Raw genomic sequence first — 5,626 nt, 5'->3', positions numbered from 1 at the left:
CTTCCCACACAGGCGGCCAGCCCAGCAGCTGCCTGACAGACTCTGGCTCCCCTGAGCTCTCTGCCGGTGCAGGGGCAGATCAGACGTGTGCATGTGGTTCTGCCTTGGCCTGGGAGTGTGGACACCCTGCCTGGCCCCCAGGCTCAGGGGCAAGGGCCCGGAGAGAGCACAACCCTGAAGCGCTTTTCTCCCGGGCTTGGGAGCATTGTGCGCGCCTGGTGGGAACAGTGGGCGGGAGTGTTGGCAAACCGGCCTTTGGAGGCAGCCGGGGAGGTCTTCCAGCGGGAGAGGGCCGGATGTGCTCAGAGGCCCCACAGGCCAGGGGCAGGACCCAGCAGGTCCCCTGCCCCTGGCCAGCCTTTCCCAGTCCTTCCTGGCCTCCGGGGGTACTGCCCCACCAAGGGGCAGGCTGCGGGGACTGGGTCCAGACATGCCCGGGCGCCTCCCCAGGCTCATCCCCGCTGGTGCCTTTCCCCTGGGCCTAGGCCTCGGTTTAGGCCTCCTTGGAGAGGAGGTTGCTGGCAGGGGCTGTCTCCACACTGCAAGGTGCTGGAGCTCAGAGTGCCTCGTCAGAGGGAAGGGACCAGCAAAGGGCTGGATGCCCAAGATCTCTTTGACCCCGTAGCCTCAGGGCAGCAGGGAGAGCAAGAGGCCCAACTTGCCCCTAGGTCGGCTCTGCCCCTTCCCACACAGGCGGCCAGCCCAGCAGCTGCCTGGCAGACTCTGGCTCCCCCGAGCTCTCTGCCGGTGCAGGGGGCAGGAACAGACGTGTGCATGTCGTTCTGCCTTGGCCTGGGAGTGTGTTCCCCCTGCCTGGCCCCCAGGCTCAGGGGCAAGGGCCCGGAGAGAGCACCAGCCCGAAGCGCTTTTCTCCCGGGCTTGGGAGCATTGTGCGGGCCTGGCGGGAACTGCGGGCTGGAGTGCTTGCAAACCGGCCTTTGGAGGCAGACGGGGAGGTCTTCCAGCGGGAGAGTGCCGGTTGTGCTCAGAGGCCCCACAGGCCAGGGGCAGGACCCAGCAGTGTCTCTGCCCCTGGCAGCCTTGCCCAGACCTTCCTGGCCTCCGGGGGTACAGCCCCTCCAAGGGGCAGGCTGCGGGGACTGGGTCCAGACATGGCCGGGCGCCTCCCCAGGCTCATCCCCGCTGGTGCCTTTCCCCTAGGCCTAGGCCTCGGTTGAGGCCTCCTTGGAGAGGAGGTTGCTGGCAGGGGCTGTCTCCACACTGCAAGGTGCTGGAGCTCAGAGGGCCTCATCAGCGGGAAGGGACCAGCAAGGGGCTGGATGCCCAAGACCTCTTTGGCCCAGCAGCCTCAGGGCAGCAGGGAGAGCAAGAGGCCCAACTTGCCCCTTGGTCGGCTCTGCCCCTTCCCACACAGGCGGCCAGCCCAGCAGCTGCCTGGCAGACTCTGGCTCCCCCGAGCTCTCTGCCGGTGCAGGGGGCAGGAACAGACGTGTGCATGTGGTTCTGCCTTGGCCTGGGAGTGTGTTCCCCCTGCCTGGCCGCCAGGCTCAGGGGCAAGACCCGGAGAGAGCACCACCACGAAGCGCTTTTTTCCCGGGCTTGGGAGCATTGTGCGTGCCTGGCGGGAACAGCGGCGCGAGTGTTGGCAAACCGGCCTTTGGAGGCAGTCTGGGAGGTCTCCAGCGGGAGAGGGCCGGTCATGCTCAGAGGCCCCACAGGCCAGGGGCAGGACCCAGCAGGGCCCCTGCCCCTGGCCAGCCTTGCCCAGACCTTCCTGGCCTCGGGGGTACTGCCCCACCAAGGGGCAGGCTGCGGGGACTGGGTCCAGACATTCCCAGGCGCCTACCCAGGTTCATCCCCGCTGGTGCCTTTCCCTGGGACTAGGCCTCGATTGAGGCCTCTTTGGAGAGGAGGTTGCTGGCAGGGGCTGTCTCCACACTGCAAGGTGCTGGAGCTCAGAGGGCCTCGTCAGATGGAAGGGACCAGCAAGGGGCTGGATGCCCAAGACCTCTTTGGCCCAGCAGCCTCTGGGAAGCAGGGAGAGCAAGAGGTCCATCTTGCCCCTAGGTCAGCTCTGCCCCTTCCCACACAGGCGGCCAGCCCAGCAGCTGCCTGACAGACTCTGGCTCCCGCGAGCTCTCTGCCGGTGCAGGGGGCAGGAACAGACGTGTGCATGTGGTTCTGCCTTGGCCTGGGAGTGTGGATCACCTGCCTGGCCCCAGGCTCAGGGTCAAGGGCCCGGAGAGAGCACCACCCCGAAGTGCTTTTCTCCCGGGCTTGGGAGCATTGTGCGTTCCTGGTGGGAACAGTGGGCGGAGTGTTGGCAAACCGGCCTTTGGAGGCAGCCGGGGAAGTCTTCCAGCGGGAGAGGGCCGGTTGTGCTCAGAGGCCCCACAGGCCAGGGGCAGTACACAGCAGGGCCCCTGTCCCTGGCCAGCTTTGCCCAGACCTTCCTGGCCTCCGGGGGTACTGCCCCACCAAGGGGCAGGCTGCGGGGCCTGGTTCCAGACATGCCCGGGCGCCTCCCCTGTCTCATCCCCGCTGGTGCCTTTCCCCTGGGCCTAGGCCTCGGTTGTGGCCTCCTTGGAGAGGAGGTTGCTGGCAGGGGCTGTCTCCACACTGCAAGGTGCTGGAGCGCAGAGGGCCTCGTCAGAGGGAAGGGACCAGCAAGGGGCTGGATGCCCAAGACCTCTTTGGCCCAGCAGCCTCAGGGCAGCAGGGAGAGCATGAGGCCCAACTTGCCCCTAGGTCGGCTCTGCCCCTTCCCACACAGGGGGCCAGCCCAGCAGCTGCCTGACAGACTCTGGCTCCCCCGAGCTCTCTGCCGGTGCAGGGGGCAGGAACAGACGTGTGCATGTCATTCTGCCTTGGCCTGGGAGTGTGGACCCCCTGCCTGGCCCCCAGGCTCAGGGGCAAGGGCCCGGAGAGAGCACCACCCCGAAGCGCTTTTCTCCCGGGCTTGGGAGCATTGTGCGCGCCTGGTGGGAACAGTGGGCGGGAGGGCTTTCAAACCAGCCTTGGAGGCAGCCGGGGAGGTCTTCCAGTGGGAGAGGGCCGGTCGTGCTCCGAGGCCCCACAGGCCAGGGGCAGGACCCAGCAGGGCCCCTGCCCCTGGCCAGCCTTGCCCAGACCTTCCTGGCCTCCGGGGGTACTGCCCCACCAAGGGGCAGGCTGCGGGGACTGGGTCCAGACATGCCCGGGCGCCTCCCCAGGCTCATCCCCGCTGGTGCCTTTCCCCTGGGCCTAGGCCTCGGTTGAGGCCTCCTTGGAGAGGAGGTTGCTGGCAGGGGCTGTCTCCACACTGCAAGATGCTGGAGCTCAGAGGGCCTCGTCAGAGGGAAGGGACCAGCAAGGGGCTGGATGCTCAAGACCTCTTTGGCCCAGCAGCCTCTGGGCATCAGGGAGAGCAAGAGGCCAAACTTGCCCCTAGGTCGGCTCTGCCCCTTCCCACACAGGCAGCCAGCCCAGCAGCTGCCTGGCAGACTCTGGCTCCCCCGAGCTCTCTGCCGGTGCAGGGGGCAGGAACAAACGTGTGCATGTGGTTCTGACTTGGCCTGGGAGTGTGGACACCCTGCCTGGCCCCCAGGCACAGGGGCAAGGGCCCGGAGAGAGCACCACCCCAAAATGCTTTTCCCCCCGGCTTGGGAGCATTTGCATGCCTGGCGGGAACAGCTAGTGGGAATGCTTGCAAACCGGCCTTTTGGGGCAGCCGGGGAGGTCCTCCATGGGCCCGGAGAGAACACCACCCCGATGTGCTTTTCTCCCGGGCTTGGGAGCAGTGTGCGCGGGTGGCAGGAACAGCAGGCAGGAGTGCTTGCAAACCGGCCTTTGGAGGCAGGCGCCGAGGTCTTCCAAGGGCAAGGAGTGAGCACCACCCCAAAATGTTTTTCTCCCGTGCTTGGGAGCATTGTACACGGCTGGTGGGAACAGCGGGCATGAGTGCTTGCATACCGGCCATTGGAGGCAGCCGCGGATGTCTTCAAAGGGCCCTGAGAGAGCACCACTCCCAAGCGCTTTTCTCCCGTGATTGGGAGCATTGTGTGCGGCTAGCGGGACAGCGGGAGGGAGTTCTTGCAAACCGGCCTTTGGAGGCAGCCGGGGAAGTCTTCCAAGGGCCGGGAGAGAGCACCACCCCAAAGCGCTTCTCTCCCGTGTTTTGGAGCATGTGCGTGGCTGGCCGGAACAGTGAGTGGGAGTGATTGCAAACCGGCCTTTGGGGGCAGCTGGGGAGGTCCTCCATGGGCACGGAGAGAACACCACCCCGAAGCGCATTTCTCCCGGTCTTGGGAGCATTGTGCGTGGCTGGCGGGAACAGCAGGAAGGAGTCCTTGCAAACCGGCCTTTGGGGGCACCCCGGGAGGTCTTCCATGGGCACGGAGAGAACACCACCCCGAAGCGTTTTCTCTGGGGTTTTGGAGGATTGTGCGTGGCTGGCGGGAACAGCGAGTGGGAGTGCTTCCAAACCGGCCTTTGGGGGCACCCCGGGAGGTCTTCCATGGGCACGGAGAGAACACCACCCCGAAGCGCTTGTCTCCAGGGCTTGGGAGCATTGTGCGTGGCTGGTGGGAACAGCGGGAGGGAGTGCTTGCAAACCGGCCTTTGGAGGCAGCCGGGGAGGTCTTCCAAGGGCCAGGAGAGAGCACCACCCAGAAGCGCTTTTCTCCCGGGCTTGGAACATTTGCGCGGATGGCGGGAACAGCGAGTGGGAGTGCTTCCAAACCGGCCTTTGGGGGTACCCCGGGAGGTCTTCCATGGGCACGGAGAGAACACCACCCCGAAGCGCTTTTCTCCGGGGTTTTGGAGGATTGTGAGTGGCTGGCGGGAACAGCGAGTGTGAGTGCTTGCAAACCGGCCTTTGGGGGCAGCCTGGGAGGTCTTCCAAGGGCCCGGAGAGAGCACCACCCCGAAGCACTTTTCTCCCGGTCTTGGAAGCATTGTGCGAGGCTGGCGGGAACAGCGGGCGGGAGTGCTTGCAAACCGGCCTTTGGAGGCAGCCGGGGAGGTCTTCCAAGGGCCCGGAGAGAGCACCATCCCGAAGCACTTTTCTCCCGGAATTGGGAGCATTGTGCGCGGCTGTCGGGAACAGCGGACATGAGTGCTTGCAAACTGGCCTTTGTAGGCAGCCGGGGAGTTCTTCCAAGGGCCCGGAGAGAGCACCACCCCAAAATGCTTTTCTCCCGGGCTTGGGAGCATTGTGTGCGGCTGGCGGGTCAGCGGGAGGGAGTTCTTGAAAACCAGCCTTTGGAGGCAGCCGGGGAAGTCTTCCAAGGGCCGGGAGAGAGCACCACCACGAAGCGCTTTTCTCCCGGGCTTGGGAGCATTGTGCGCGGCTGGCGGGAACAGCGGGATTGAGTGCTTGCAAACCGGCCTTTGGAGGCAGCCGGGGAGGTCTTCCAAGGGCCGGGAGAGAGCACCACCCCGAAGCGCTTTTCTCCCGGGCTTGGGAGCATTGTGCGCGGCGGGCGGGAACAGCGGGATTGAGTGCTTGCAAACCGGCCTTTGGAGGCAGCCGGGGAGGTCTTCCAAGGGCCCGGAGAGATCACCACCCTGAAGCGCTTTTCTCCCGTGATTGGGAGCATTGTGTGCGGCTGGCGGGACAGCGGGGGGAGTTCTTGAAAACCAGCCTTTGGAGGCAGCCGGGGAGGTCTTCCAAGGGCCGGGAGAG

The sequence above is a fragment of the Dama dama genome, unplaced genomic scaffold (assembly GCF_033118175.1).
Source record: "Dama dama isolate Ldn47 unplaced genomic scaffold, ASM3311817v1 ptg000082l, whole genome shotgun sequence".
NCBI classification, from domain to species: Eukaryota; Metazoa; Chordata; class Mammalia; order Artiodactyla; family Cervidae; genus Dama; species Dama dama.
This window is presented reverse-complemented; position numbering follows the sequence as displayed.